This window comes from Protopterus annectens, chromosome 2.part0, assembly GCF_019279795.1.
Source record: "Protopterus annectens isolate FY-2018-M chromosome 2.part0, PAN1.0, whole genome shotgun sequence".
Lineage (NCBI taxonomy): Eukaryota > Metazoa > Chordata > Ceratodontiformes > Protopteridae > Protopterus > Protopterus annectens.
Genome location: NC_056728.1, coordinates 1,929,872,624 through 1,929,888,991, shown reverse-complemented (window position 1 = coordinate 1,929,888,991; position 16,368 = coordinate 1,929,872,624).

Here is a 16,368-nt window from a genome sequence, read left to right as displayed (position 1 = left end):
TTTGTCATTCAAACCTGGGTACATGTATGCATTAAGTTTTATCTGCCATAACAATTCTGCTTTCTCTAATAATAAACTTGAAGGACCCCCTCTTACATCCTGGATGCCTTGAGAAATTATTTTAAATTTGAAATTATGTTCAGGGAAAGAAATTATATGCCTAGCTAGAGCATTTTCTACTTTTTGCTGAGTGATACTTCTCAGATGTTCTGACACTCTGTCTCTAAATCTACAGTCAGTTTTTCCTATATAAAAGGGCAGGCATGCTTGACAAATTGCCACATAAATCACCCCTTTAGTGTTGCAGTTAAATCTGCCTTTTGTGATGATTCTACATCCATTTATATCAATATTACTACCCAAAACCATCAAATGACAGTAAGAGCAACTTCCACATTGTGTCATCCCTGTGTTTTTCAGAAAATGAGTTTTGTGCCTTTGTAATATTTCTTTAAAACTGTTTCCTTTTCTCCATATTAATTTAGGCAGAAAATTGAATTTTGACCCCAAAAACATCATCTTTTAGTAAGGACCATTTTTTATTATGATTTCCCTTATCTGACCGTAGTCTGAAGAGAAATTCATAATGCATGCCAGATTAAAGTCAATGGATCTAACTGGTACTATCATTGAATCTGGTCTTTCAAGGATGTGGACATTGTTTTGATAATCTATGCTGGTCTTCTGTTGTTGTTGTTGTAATATCGGCACATAGAACCCACTTATTCTCTTGGATGTGACTTCTTGTACTATTTCTTCTATTAATTTAATCGGGTAAGCTCTATTGAAAAACATTTTTTTCAAATTTGCACATTCTTCTTGAAATTTCTAATGTATGGTAATCATTCTCACTGCCCGAACCAATTGACCTTTCAGTGTAAAGGGTGGGTGCTTGAGAAATGTAAAAATTTGTTTGAATATGTTTGCTTTCTATTTATAGAAGCTTCATATTGTTTTTGCTGCTTGTTCTTCATAAGTTTCACATCCAAGAAAACTGTTGATGTGGTTTGAAAAGAATGAGTGAATTGTAAAAATTCAGTTGACCCATTCATCATAACCAACATCAATAGCGGTTTGCTCCATACTTTCAATGACCATAAATATGCCGTCAATGAATCTCCCATAAAACCTGACCACATCCTTGAATATATCATTATCAAAAACATATGTACTTTCCCAATAAGACATTACCAAATTGGCATAGCTTGAGCCACAGGGTAAACCCATGGCTGCTCCTTTTTTTCTGGATGTAAAATTGATTTCCAAATGATATAAAATTATAACATAAAATAATGTCTAACATTTCTTGCACTAAAGACATTTCATTCTCTGGGGCATTTTTTTGCCGCATTCTTGCTGTCACCCATTCTATTCCCTGCTGGTGAGGAATACTAGTGTATAACTGACCGTAGATGTAGAGACAGAGTATCAGAACCTCTGAGAAGTATCACTCAGCAAAAAGTAGAAAATGCTCGAGCTAGGCATATAATTTCTTTCCCTGAACATAATTTCATATTTAAAATAATTTCTCAAGGCATCCAGGATGTAAGAGGGGGGTCCTTCAAGTTTATTATTAGAGAAAGCAGAATTGTTATGGCAGATAAAAATGCATACATGTACCCAGGTTTGAATGACAAATGTTCTATAATTTGTTTATTAAAACTTAAAAGTTTAGAAAGGTGATAATTCAGGTTAAAAGAACACTTGTAACATTCATATGTATATTCACAAAAAAATATTCTTAAAAATGAAAAATACACATATATTTATATCTAAGTATTATCATATATTATCCTGGGGTATCTAAGGTTGTATGCATGATATATTGGGTACGTAGGATAAAATTCAAGCCAAAATGTGTGTGGCATCTTGCACAAACAGCTTGTATTTAAAAGTAGATATGTTATATATATATATATATATATATATATATATATATATATATATTAGATAGTTCAAATATATGTTTTATCAGGATTTAATTAATATAAATTGTATATTTTATATTTGAATATTTATTTCGTAGGTTTTGAAAGTATAATGTTTTGAGCAAATATGTATATAATTGAATGGACTTGATTTTATGTTTCAAAATGAATTTGATGCTGCAGAATTTATAGTGACAATGGGACTGAAGTTTTTAATAATAATGATGATTTTTTAACTATGATTTATTTAGTGAGGAGTTTTAAATATTGATTGTTTTAAATAACATTATTTGAATAATGTTTTTCAAACAATTTATCGTATTTATGAATGTTCGGCAACATTGTTATTTAATGTATCTCACTTTAAGAAAAAGGTGACGTCTATGAGATACAGTTTTGGTGCAAAGTTTATAAAAAGATGTAACAGATTAATTTTTTGTATTTCTGAAGAAGTCCTACAATTGAGTAGGATGAATAGCGTGGTTCATTTTACATTTAAAATAAATCGGCAGTTTTAACCTTGGCTCATTGGCGATTTCAGTAGACATTTCTCTTATGTTCTAATGGCTACCACAAGGATGAATTTTTCCTCAAGGTTGAAGTTGCTCTTTCTTTTCATTACTGCATATGAAAAAAAAAACATCACAGTTATACATAAAAAATGTTGATGTAATCATCAGTCAAACTGCAAGACACTGACCGTATGTGCTTTCTATTCTGCTTTAAAAAAGTTAGGTAATTCAACCCCCCCCCCCCAATTATATACACATCGAAAGTCTCAGTCCAGCCAAGCACAGCTGTTCTATACTAATATTTTCAGTATCATAAATAAATTTAGAACACTAACTTTTTTAACAGATTTGTCTTTCCCTTAGACCCTACCATTGCCATGAATTTATAATACTGCCATTTTAAATCATCAGTGACACTCAGAAATCTATAAGTAAAGACACATATGCTCAGCCAACAATACATTCTTAACACTTTGGTACTTCACAATTAAATTATTGCATTTCTACCATGTATATACCCAATCACTAAATGACAACAAAGAAAATTATTTTTCTCAGTGATCATTAACCATTCCCATTGCTGCTGTAATGATTTTTCACTAATAAATGGCAGCTTTTCATTATTCACTAAAGGCATTAAAATATGCTCATCATATCAGTAAAATAAATGTTTTTTAAGGTAACTCACTCATTTTACATCATTTTGAAGTGTTTCATATTAAATGTCAATATTTGCATTATTTTTTTCTAACTTTAAGAAATTGATGGTTCCTTAAGTCATTTGTCACCTAAATCAAATAGCAGTAACTTAATATGTCAGTGTTAAACTATTTCATATAAATCCAGGTCCAATTATGCACTTTGTATGTAAAGTAGGCCCTTTTATATTCACCTCTATGAATCACAGTAGTACAGAAATGTGTACTGCAACTTATGCATGCAAATTGCTTTTGGCTGCTTATGAATGCAGTCTTGTGTTCACATGCATGTACCATGAACAGTCTATAGAAGTCCTCAGCAGTCTCCAGCATGCATCGGGAATACACTGATACCCTCAGATACACTCAAAACTGAATACACTTAGAAGAAAACAAAAAGGTGTCATATGACAGTGTACACAACCCTGAAGTGTAATCTTTGTCTAACATCACCTGACACATGACCTCTTCACTAACTAGTCAACATTTAATTAAAGCTGGTAATCACACACATAAGAACATATATTTCTGAACCCTTCCCCCAAAGAAAAAAAAATTCTGATGCTTCACTGCATGAATAATTGACAATCTCTGATGATCTAACATCATCTGGCATACCATCTCACCACAAACTGCTGGATACTTAATAAAAGTTGCTAATTAGACACATAGGAATATGTATTTCTACAACCCCCTTCCAAAAATGCTGGTTTGTTGCATGAATAAATGATTTTTAGGGGTAATATTCCAAACAAGGTAGCTAGAGCAGCGCTCAGCAATTGTAAGTAATGCAAAGAAAAATGATGATCGCATATTGTCTTTTATCCTCCCTATAAATGAAACGTGAATGCATTCCTTTAAAATAAAAACATAAAACTTCTATATGAAAAATCAGTTTTGGTTAAACCAACCTTCCAAAAATAACAGTAACTACCCTAATATCCCTGCTGGTTAACTGGGTTTGGTTAAGATGATGTCACACTCCAGAGGGAGTGGTTCTAAACTTGAGAACCACATTCCTGCTCACACTGTGCTCATTCTAAATCTGGAACTTCAGAAGATGGGAATACCTACAAAGACATAAGGCCATTCTCCAGGCTGGTCAGGCAAATTGCCCCTGATATTGGTCCACCTTCTCAGGCATATCTGGGTAAGATCCATACATGCACATGGAGATCAAATTGGAAAAAGATCAATACCTGGCAGGAGTTGGGTGAGCACCTGCCATCCCTCACTCTCTTTGGCTAACAGTGCCACAACAGATACAATGACCTACTAAAGTATAAGCCCAACTAGCTGGCTGACTGGTTTTACCAGGTAGTGGCAAGAAGATTACAGTTGTACAGTAATTATTATTATTAGTTCTTTTGGTCATGTTAAATATAGGTTAAAGAATAAATTATAAGACTGTTGTAAAAATGAAGGAATTTGCTAGAAGAAATATGAGTAACTATAAATATATATCTGTAATTTTATTATATTAATGCAAATGAATGCATAAAACATATTTGTATACAGAACTGCATCAATATACAAGTATATGGAATGCTTATGTGATAATTGTCTGTATAAATAGAAATGTGACATATGTATGAGTAAAATAATAATCTGCATAAATATATTTATATAAATAGATAGATGTAAATCACAGATCTACACCTGCCAGAGCACACTCACAGCTACTTGTTCATGTATATATACAGAATACACAAAAAGCATATGTATATATATATATATATATATATATATATATATATATATATGTAAATATATATATATATATATATATATATATATATATATATATATATATATATATATAGTTGCATTTTCACATATTTTTGTATTACATTTCCTTAAGCAGTAGTTAAGTTACATGCAGAAGCTTTGCATAGCCAGAAATTTATTTAGTAGTATAGCAATTGTAAAATATAACAAAGTTTCACAATGTACAAGTTGGCTGAACTCATTCGGGAACCACACCTTAATCAAATAGGTGGATGGGGAGGAGATGAGTGTTGCAGTTTCAAATGAATGTCTAGCACATACTTTAGAGAGAAATGACCAGCTGTATTACTTCTGTATACATTATTAAATCATCCCCTTATATGCTTAGAATTCTTAAGGAAGAAAGCCATTAAAGAGGACTGAAAACTTTCATGAATTGCTACATTTGTGTGTGTGTGTGTGTGTGTGTGTGTGTGTGTGTGTGTGTGTGTGTGTGTGTAAAATGGTGCACCTTCTCGTTGAAAACAATTCACAGACTGCTAATTACAAAGCACAATATTTTAACATACCATTCCACCAAAAGGACATCAATTTGTTTATAAATTGCAATACAAGGAAGACTGACAAAGTATGAGAATTCAGATAGTAATACATATTTCAACAAATGCATGCTATGCCTTCCAAATAAGTACTAGTCATATAAGTAACAGAGAATATGGCTGCCAAAGCAATGATAGCCTTACAACATGGCTCCTCTAAACCCAGCTTGGCTAATATGATTAAACCTGACACAAAATGTTCAAGACCTATAAGTTACTATCACAATAACCTGTTTATATTACAAGAAATGTTCCTTATTTTCCTCCAAGTACTTTAATCTCTACTCGCTGTAAGCTTGCTGCCTTGTATATTCATTTAAATGTGGGAGTTTTGCGAAATCTCACAACCACATGGTGAAATGCAATTTTGAAGACATTCTTATTAAACAAAGTTAATATGGAAAACTAATAGTCCTCTTCACACACATATGGACCTTCACATCTTTGGAAGACACTTTTGGAGGAATGTGTGAAGAAATGGACTCAAAATGATCTACAAATCTCTAAAACTAAATTATTGGCTCTACTAGCCATTGAACAAGACACTAAATGTAAATGACGCAGATCTTCCAATAAGGAAGATAAAAGAAATATATCATCTAAATGCAAACCTGAACAGGGATGTGTGTTGAAAGAACTAAAATCTGCTTTTTTACGTCTTCAACAAGCCATACAGAATTTATCAATTCAGATTGTGGATGTAAATAACACTTTACAGGAAATTTCTAAAAGAATAGAAACTTCTGAGCCAAGGATATCTGGTTGTAAGATCAAAATGTCTTACACTGGCCATACTATTAAAAATAAATAAGCAAATAAATAAATAAATAACAATGACATCACAATTATAAAAGATAACATTTTCACTAATCTTCTGGATAATGACTCTTCTGTTAGCAACATTATAATTGAGAGAGCCCATACAGCCTTGGGATCTTTATCATAAACTCCAGGCTACCAAAATGCATCTAAAAAAGACATTTTTGTCTGGCAAGGCCACAAAGTAAGGATTAGTCAAAACTTCTAATATGAAAACCAGCAAACCAAATCCAAAAGCCCAAGGTAACAGCAAACAAACTAATAAAACCAAAAGATGCTGAGTGATGCTGATAATTCACTATTTATAACAAAAACAGTCCACTAGGAATCAGAGTTTATTGTAAGGCATTAAAAAGTCACATTAACCACTTTTGTCTACTTCTTTATACAGGGTGGACTTCTTCAGAGCCAAGTTACAAATAAAGCCACAAAACTGCCCTTTATATAATAGTAATCTAAGTTAATAGATCCCTTTAAAAAAATCCAACTTCTAAAATCAATTCCACCTTAAAGAGGCATCAGTCAGAGTCATGCAGGAAACACATTTGTCCAAGCTACAGTGGAATCAAACAAACAAGAAAAAAATAATGGTGAAAATCCATTATTACAACTGGAGACAACACCAAAAACAATGGGGTCACCATACTAATTATAAACTCTTTCCATAGGAATATTCTTCACACTGGTTCTGATCCCAATGGTAGATGTTATTTTACATGTAACAATTCAAACTTTACTAGTCTAATTTTATTTTTAAATATTTATTCTCCCTGATATATTCAACATGAACTCATAATGGGAACATATAACTTATGGAATAATTCAAAAATGTCCTGTATATTATTGGTGGGGACTGGGATTCTGTCACACATCCTAAAACTGATAGAATTCTAGTATGAAATCTTGTTATCCCAATGCTTTCCTAGCTATTCTTGATTTAATTTATGACTTTGTTTCATTCGATCCACATACCCTTTCTAAAATAAATTCTTACGAACTTCATTTTACTTAGTATTCCACATGCCACAAAACACAATCAAGAATCAAGTTTTTCTTAATCTCTAATATACTTAGAGGCAAAAATACATCTTTCAGCACAGAACCTATACTTCTCAGACCATTCTAAATTAACCTTAGATATAAATATCTCATTGTTATTATCAATAAAACAAATACCAGAGATTGGACCTTAAATTCTACCCCAATTCAAAAGAAAAATGTCCAAGATGAAATAAACTCCCTGCCAAAATAATTTATAGATTTTATTGCAAATTCTGATATTCCAGATGATATACAGGGGCAGCACAAAAGGCTCAGTTAAGAGGATTACTGTTATGTAAAGGCTTCCTTTTATAAGAAATTGAACAAAGAAAAAAAACTAACTTACTTAACAAACTTATTGAATTAGAATACAGACAATTGAAACAATCAAATCGATCATTTAAAAATATCATTCATACTAGGAAAGAACATAACCATCTCAATGCTACCTGAATCTCACAGTATGAGGCAAGACATCTTGCAAAATATGCAGAATGCGCTCAAACCCTAAAACTCTTGTTAGACTAATCAGAATTACTAATGCCCCTCCACATACTGCAACAATCTGAGCTAAAAAAAGTACTCTTAACGATTACTACAGACATATGTTTATAGGTGTGTACTAGGTTAATGCTCACAAGGCATTTTTAAGCCTAGCCATACACTCCAAATCTCTGACAAATTCTTGTACCCTTGATAAGTGGAATCATGGTCTTGGGAGATAAAACCTTTACAAGTAGGGGTCTGGGGGATGAACTATTTACAGGCTGCCTCTGTCAGTTAGAAACATAAGTGCCAAACCAGGGGTGACTTTCCTGTTCCCCATCCAGATGTCCATGTTACATTTAAGTTGGGTTAGGGAGGTGCACTGTTTCACATGGATGGGGGCTGTTCCAGAGAAGGGGTAGTCTCTGGGATACATATCTGTCTCTCCAACAAATCCTATTTATGACACAGAAAATGTTTGAGTGTTTAGAATGGGTAAATATGATGCTATTTGTTTTGTGGATATGCAGGAAGTAGTATATCAGCTTGGGCTCTGGCAATGCCTTGTATGCTATGCATAACTCTCCCTTCAACAGCCTGTAGGAGACAGAATAACAGGATAGGGCATTGAGGCAGTCTGCATAGCCCATGTTACTTAATCCTTGTATTCTTTTAGTGAGGAACCTCTGTGGACCTTCCAATTGTTGGATGTGCCTGGTTAGGTAAAAACCAAAGTAGGCGTTATACTCAATGGTAGGTTTGTTGAATGCTAAATACAGTTAAATAGTGTCCTCCTTGTACCTAGATGTTACACTTTTGTTTACAGGTTGCACAACACAGAATGATTTCCTCACTACTGTAGACATGTGATGGTCAAAGGCTAGATTACTGTGTATGAGTGTCCTCTAGTCCCTGAATACTTGGTCAAATCCAAGGGTTGTGTTGTCAATATGATAGTTCCAGGAGTGGATGACTTCCTGAAGGATACTATTATGTATTTCTTGCCATTTAGTTTTAATTCATGGCTCTGACACTAGTTATTTGTCTGTGTCAGGCCTTCCTGGAGAGCATTTGTGTTTTGGGGGGATTCTATGACCCCTCCTAATTTACAATCATCTGCAAATTTAGTCAGCCAGATGCCATTGACATCAGCCTTGACTTTCGGGATGTAAATGTCAAAAAGGATGAGTCCAGGAATGATCCCTGAGAGAGTCTGCTTGTGCCTGACCTTTTTGTAGAGGTGGATTCCCCCAATTCTAACTTCTTGGTTACTGCCTCTGAGCTAGCTGGCTATCCACTAGGTGACATAAGGATTCATAATTAACCTGTTGAGTTTGTCAACATTGCCCAAATGGGATATTTTGTCAAATGCCTTGACCAGGTCAAGGTAGGCAGTGTGAACCATTCTGCCCACATCCATTGCTTTCGAGACCTTATCAAAGATGGTCACCAAGTTAGCATGATCTGCCCTCGATGAAACCAAATTGGGTTGGGTTCAGTGTCTGGAGGTTTCCTATGTCACTATTTATCATTTCCTTGATAATTCTTTCCATGAGTTTGCATATGAGACTAGCGAGTCTTATGTGTTTGAACTGTTCCGAGATTATAGATGGCCCACCTTTGTCAGAGCAATAACTGTAGCTGTTGCCCAATTGTGAGGCACAAAGCCTATTTGGAGGCTACAGTTAAATAGCAATTCCAGAGGTCCTGATAGGTCATGTTTCATGCTATATAGAAGGCATTTGATCTGTATGGAACAAGAAGCATCTGAGGAAGTGCAAAAATATAAACAACAAAACCTAAAAAATTTTGAAATGTATAAAAAAATATATGGACATGGGAAAGAAAGAGAGATTTGATATGGAGCAATATTTATGCAAAGTCAAAAGCTAAATTAATCAATACAAAAAGGCAGCCCCAAAGATATTTGAAGAGAAATATAGGCAAAGGCATCCAGATATGGAAAACTTCACAATAAAGAAAATAATATCACAAACAGGGAATGTAGCAAAGATGATTAGTATAGTAGAAGTTAAAAGAATAGAAGCTGAAGTTATTGAATGCCTACGAAGTGAAAGATTTGATGTAAAAGGTCTAATGCAGATTACACAGGTTGCATCACAGCATGATGGAATGAGTCCCCAAAGTAAGGAGAAACAGGAAGATCAGGAGACATCTGAAGAAGAAATATGGAAATGGGAAAGAAAAAGAGATTTAATATGGTGTAATATTTATGCAAAGGAGAAAGCAAAACTAACCAATACAAAAAGAGCAACACCAAAGATATTTGAAGAGAAATACAGGCAAAGGAATCCAGGCATGGAAAACTTTACAACAGGGTTGTCAAACTTATTTACCCCAGCAGGACACATTTCATCAGAGTATATAGTACATGGGCCAGTTAATTATTGGATCAAGACCACCTCTTAAGGGAGTAATGTAATAATAATAATGATAGCAATAATAATAATAATAATAACAAAGAAAGGTCAATTTAGCCAAGAAAATCAAGCTATGTACTTTAATTCTTGATACTACTGCTCCCAGAAACCTGACACCTCTTGGCCTGCACAAGTGCATCAGTGTTTGGCACTAAGGATTGAGCAGTGGCTGCCTTCCATGTGGAATTGAGATGTTCATCAGTAAGTTGAGACCTGAGTTGAGATTTGTTCAAGTTTATCACAGAAAAGTGGTGTTCACAGACATAGGTACTGCCGAACATTGACATAATCTTTGAGGCCAGATATTTAATGTGGGGATATGTTGTCCCAACATACTGATAAAATGTGCCAATATCAACACTTGAAAACTTATCCTTCAACACAGAATTACACTGGATCTCAATTAGTTCGAAGTGAAACTGTTCTGGTACCTCATCAGCACAGAGAAAGGGTTGCGGAAAAGAGGAAAATCCTTCTCAAGGTTTTTAAAGTCTGCAAATCTTTTTCCAAATTCACTCACTAACTTGGAAATCTTGTTACAGTACTTTTCGGTGTTGATATCACTGTGAAACCCAGGTGCATCTTGCATGGACTTCAGAGATGGAAAATGTGAAGTATTACTTGCTGTTAATTTGCGTTCAAAATGTTTAAGCTTCAACTCAAAGGCACAAATAGAGTCATATAAATCTGTCACCAATGTATTACCACCTTGCAACCTTGTATTAAGGTAATGCAAGTGTTCTATTATATCTGCCATGAAAGCTAGATCTTGAACCTATTCATTGTCTTTCAGTTCCTACACATCCCTTATTTTCTCATGCATAAACCTCTGTATTTCACTTCTTAACTCATAAAAGAACTTCAGCACAACTCCTCGGCTTAAACAATGAACATCAGTGTGATATGGCAGACTGTGAGTGTGAATTTCCTTCAATAAGCTGTTGAACTGTCTGTGATTCAGACTTCACTCACATATGAAGTCCACTGCCTTAATAACATCCATGACATGCTCCATCTTTAATGTTTTACTACAAAGCACTTCTCTGTGAATTATGCAATGGACACTGTGAATTGGATGGTCTGAGTTCATAACTAGTAGTATCGTCTTTAAATTTGTTGTCACACCAGCTTTTCTACCAACCATTTCAGGTGGTCCATCTGTAGCCAGACTCACAGTTTTTGTCCAGTCTACACCTATTTTATCTAGTGAACCTACCAAACTCACAAATATATCATCCCCCATTGTTGTTCCTTTCCTTGGTACCAGTTCCACAAATTCTTCAGTTACCTGCATATCATCATCTGCACCATGTATATAAACTGCAAGTTGTGCTGTGTCACTTACATCTGTACTTTCATCAGTTGCTACAGAAAATGCTATAAATTTAGCATTTTTTTCTTTAAGATGACTGTATAAGATTTTCTGATAATTCATTAATTCTATCTGCAACTGTATTTCTTGAAAGGCTTATGTTTGCAAATACTTGACATTTTTCAGGGCAAATATCTTCCATGGCCACCAACATATATTTCTTTATAAAGTCCCTCTCCAAAAAAGGCTTTGATGACACAGCTATTTCTTGTGCAGTCCTATAACTTCCTCGAACTACAGCATCACTGGCTTGATGAACATGTACAAACAGTAACTGCTGCTTTTTGAGTGACTGTTCTAACTCCTTAACTTTTTCTTCACGCATCTTTCCACTATATTCATCACATTTTGAAGAGTGAATACTTGTGTAATGCCTGCGAACGTTATATTTCTTCATCACAGCTATGTTTTGCTAACAAATCAAACAAGTTGGTTTTCCATTCACTTCAGCAAAAAGGTACAAGGTTTTCCACTTTTCCTGCACCACACAATGTTCTTCATTAACTGTTCTTTTCTTTGAAAACATGATGAAGGTATTCAAAGTATTTTATATATATTTATATAAATGCAATCTAACAATCCGAATGATAAAGCAAGACTACTGCTCAAACACAGATTGCTCTGTGACAGCTACCCAAAACAATAACCAAAACCTGCTGCAATTCAATCAAAAGCACAGGACTGGCCACTGCATTGACTACATGTACCCACTTATTTATTAAAACAAGCCTACATTTCAATTTGTGATATGTCTTCCAATTATCCCACACCAGTGACGTTGGGGATACTGATTTGGTGTGTTCACTACCTGTCATGGGCATTTTGTCCTCCCCCCAAGCTGGATTGACTGTAACTCTCAATAATTTGTGAGAAAACAACACATTTTATGAAGAACATGAAACAAACATCTGGACATTCTGTCAAGTTACATACAGGTGAGACGTATGTTTGGGATAGGGACAGCAATGAAGAGACTGTGTGGTTGAGTGACCGGAGTGAGTGAGTGAATGTATGTATGAATGCTGAAGAGACTGTGTGGGTGAGTGATCAGAGTGAGTGAGTGATTGAATGCATGTATGAATGCTGAAGAGACTGTGTGGGTGAGTGAGTGAGTGAGTGAGTGAGTGAGTGAGTGAGTGAGTGAGTGAGTGAGTGAGTGAGTGAGTGAGTGAGTGAGTGAGTGAGTGAGTGAGTGAGTGAGTGAATGCAAGTATTCATAGACTGATGGCTTGAAATGTTGACAGGATGAGACTGTGATGAGTTCTGGTTTCATATAAGATTGCTCGGCTGGTGGACCTGCTGTGTATGGGAGGGTGGGCCAGCTCTGGGACTGGAGTGGTGGGTGTGCTGTGGGCCACATGCGGGAGTGTGGCAGGCCACATGTTTGACTCCCCTGCTTTACAATACAAAAAATAAGACAAAAATGAAAATAAGAAATGAAGATTAGTAATGGAGAAGTTAAAGAAATAGAAACTGAGGTTATGGAGTACATGTGAAGTGAAGGATTCAGTGTAGAAAATTTAACTTTAAGGAGAAACTAGTGGAATGGGAACCAATGAGTCAGTTGCCATATGAAGATATTTTGGTAGCCTTCCACAGGAAACCAGTATAAATATTCATTTAAAGCTGGACAGCAAGAGAAGGAACAGGAAACTGTGGCAACTCTGGAGCAGTCAATGTTGAGAAGTGATAGGCCAGTGAGTCCACATATGACAGAGCAACAGATGACACAGGATAAAATTAAAGAAAATGTGTCACAGGAAGATGCTATAGAACTTTCTACAAAATGCCCGCAGAAAATGGAGAACAAAAAAATGTACCCTCAGTTTAGAAGAAAATGAGCTAAGAGAAGAGTTGCTTAATTTAATAGAGATAGATAGATGCATTAAGATCAATGAAAGAAATAGACCGAAGAAGGTAAATAAAACCCAGAGTCAGAAGTTTGATAAAACAAATGAACACAATAATTAGGACTGTCCATAGAGATCCATGTGATATAACAGAAGTAAACAGCATATATTACTGTGCAGCTAAATTAGTAACAGATAAAAATTCTACTACAAGAACACAGGGTAGTAAGGGAAAGGAAGGGGAGAAATGGAATACCATCATGGAAGTATAGCAGAGGGAACAGATAAAAAAAATACTTAGAAAGATAGATGTGATAAAAGCAATGCACAATATTATAACAGAGCAGGCTCTATCATGCACTATCATAAGCAATAAAGTAAAAATATCAGCACAGGCAGAAAAATTTAGAAGATGCACAGATAAATATAAAGGAACAGTATACAATAAGCAATTTATTGATGACCCCAAAAAGTTTTATAGAGAATTGGGAAACAGGGTAAAAGGAATTGAAAGACCACCCAACAAAGAAGAAATATATACATTTTGTAGAAGTATTTATGAAAATCCTGTGGAACATTACAATGATGCTAAATGGATAGAATATGAAATGGAATGAAGTAACAGCCAGAGACAGTGCAAAGTTAAGAAAAGCCTCTGTTTGGAAAACACCAGGCCCAGATGCAGTACCTAACTTCTGGTTAAAAGTATTAACATCTTTGCATGAAGATTTAGTCATGAGTAAGAACTATTTATATGCTCAAGCTGAACAGACACCAACCAGGCTGACAACAGGAAAAATAATGCTCCTACTTAAGAGTGAGCCTGCAAGCTACCCTAAAAATTAGAGACCAATAACTTGCCTTCCAACTACAGACAAACTATACACTGGAATTGATGCCAACAGAGTTTATAGTCATTTAGAAGAAAACTCAGTAATGGCAATAGAACAAAAGGCCAATAAAAGAAAGTCATATGAAACAAAGGATCATCTGTTGCTAACTAAAGACATAACGGAGAACTGTAGAGAAAAATCTAAGAATACCATGGACTGACTACAAAAAAGTATTTGATAGTTGTCACTTGTCTGGTCAGGATAAAACAGACAAACATTCGTGGGTTCTGTACAAGCAGCTTTATTACACACAAACACATCAGAAATGAGGCTTTGTGGGGGCGGAGCCTAGATGGTCAACTGATAACCACAACTTTTCTGAGCTCCACAAATTCATACTGGAAAACAGGAAAATAATTGATTTTTTCAAATAAAATTAGAAAAATTTTATAAAAAAACTTCTAATCTACAAGATTACCAACTTTGAAGGAAATACCTACAAATTTTCCTGTCAAATTAACCTGGAGAATAATTCAACTGTGTGGAAATAAACAACTCTAAGAACTCCCATTCTGACACTACTCTGAAAAAGGAAATTCAACTGATGTCTGCTACTCTGCATGATTTATCTTTGAAAATGGACAGATTCACCGAAAATCGAGAAAACCTTAAAGAAAATTGCCAAAAGCAAACTGATGTCTTTAAGGAAATTCTTCAACAACAACAAACAAAACTATCAGATATTGAAACTTCATTGAATGACATAGATGGGAGATTTAAAGAAGATGAAAGCCAATGTGAATTACTTCTGAAGCAGAACAATTGGCTAATAAATAAAGTAGATGATCTAGAGAATAGGGAAAGAAGAATAAATATATACCTGCAACAGGGGGACTAAAAAGAAATGGAATGCTGGCAGTAAAGTGTGGGAAGAAACACAAACAATATGTTTTTCACATTTAATTAACCTCACTACAGAAAAAAAAGCTAGGATGGGATATTTGTTGATCTCATTAGGAAGGAGCTAAAGAGCTGAATGAGCAGTTACATTGTTCAGTTACTAAAAAAATGAAAGGATGTACTTTCAGTAAAGTTATTTAAACTTTATTCAATAAGATTTCTATGTACAATTTCTAGTACATTTGTTATCATTCAGCAATGCTGTAGAGATGTCTATGTTTACCTTAGCAAGATGTGTGTAGTAATATGTCTTAGTTATACAATAATAATCTCTAATTATTAGATGCATACAGTTATTATATTATTTACATTTTTGCTTTGTCATCACAGTGTTCTATAGTTTACATGTTTATGTTTTCTGCACATACTTATTAATGTCCTTCTCACAGTTTAGGTATGTGAGTTGGATTCTGGGCCATTTTGTATAATGCAACATGAATGACACATTGGGAAATTCAGAGCAATACTTGGTGAAATTCCTGGTCTAGAAAATATATTTTTTTCTGAGCATAAAAGTTTAAACAAATAGTTATTGTAATCTGTGGTTATTTCATTATTAAATATTTGTAAATAGCCATATTCAGTCTATAGCTTTATTGTAATTTATGATGTTTCATTGTTATTAAATGCTTAAACTTGTATAGAAAAAAGGAAATATTAGACTTCTGTAAATAGTTCTGAACTAGTTAAAACACAGCATGCCAAATCTTAAAAGCCGTATATAATACAGCTTTCATTTTCATATTTGAAATAGGAACATATTAAGTTTATGTTATTATCAGGTTCATAAAGATCAGTTCTATAAATACATATCAGTTTAATCAATTGTATTAATACCATTATAATTAAGATAATTTTAACCTAGCAACATACTTTGTTCACAAAATAAGAAAATATTGTTAACGACAAACAGTTAAGCTGCTGCTGATTTGTTTATTATATTCCTCGGGATTCAGCAAGCTCTGCACGGCATGCAGGAATAGTGCAAGAGCTGCTGGAGGCAATATGGCCGCTGACAGATCCAGGAACAAGCTTCCGGCACATGCATGTGCACTCCTGCACTATTCCTGCACGGACACAGCTCCTGTATACTAATTACCC